This window comes from Fulmarus glacialis, unplaced genomic scaffold (genome assembly GCF_000690835.1).
Source record: "Fulmarus glacialis isolate BGI_N327 unplaced genomic scaffold, ASM69083v1 scaffold2156, whole genome shotgun sequence".
Lineage (NCBI taxonomy): Eukaryota > Metazoa > Chordata > Aves > Procellariiformes > Procellariidae > Fulmarus > Fulmarus glacialis.
Window position 1 is genome coordinate 1 of NW_009219833.1, and position 267 is coordinate 267.

Here is a 267-nt window from a genome sequence, read left to right on the forward strand (position 1 = left end):
TGGGAGGGATGGCGTTGTGCAGTCCGCAGGTCCCCTGCGCTGGCGGTGTGGAGATATGCGTGAGCTCCCTGTGTGCTCAGGATGCACCAAGCTCTCGGGGCTGCATCCTGTTAAAATGCTCTTGGGGAGGTTTGAGGGGGACTGTGTGCTCCCCGCCAATAAATCATCCTTCTCACCAGCGTTTCTCACGCACATGCTTTGCTACGGTCCCACGCTATCCGATTGATCGGCGGATCTTAAAACTGTCTCTTTGCCCCAGGTCCTTGG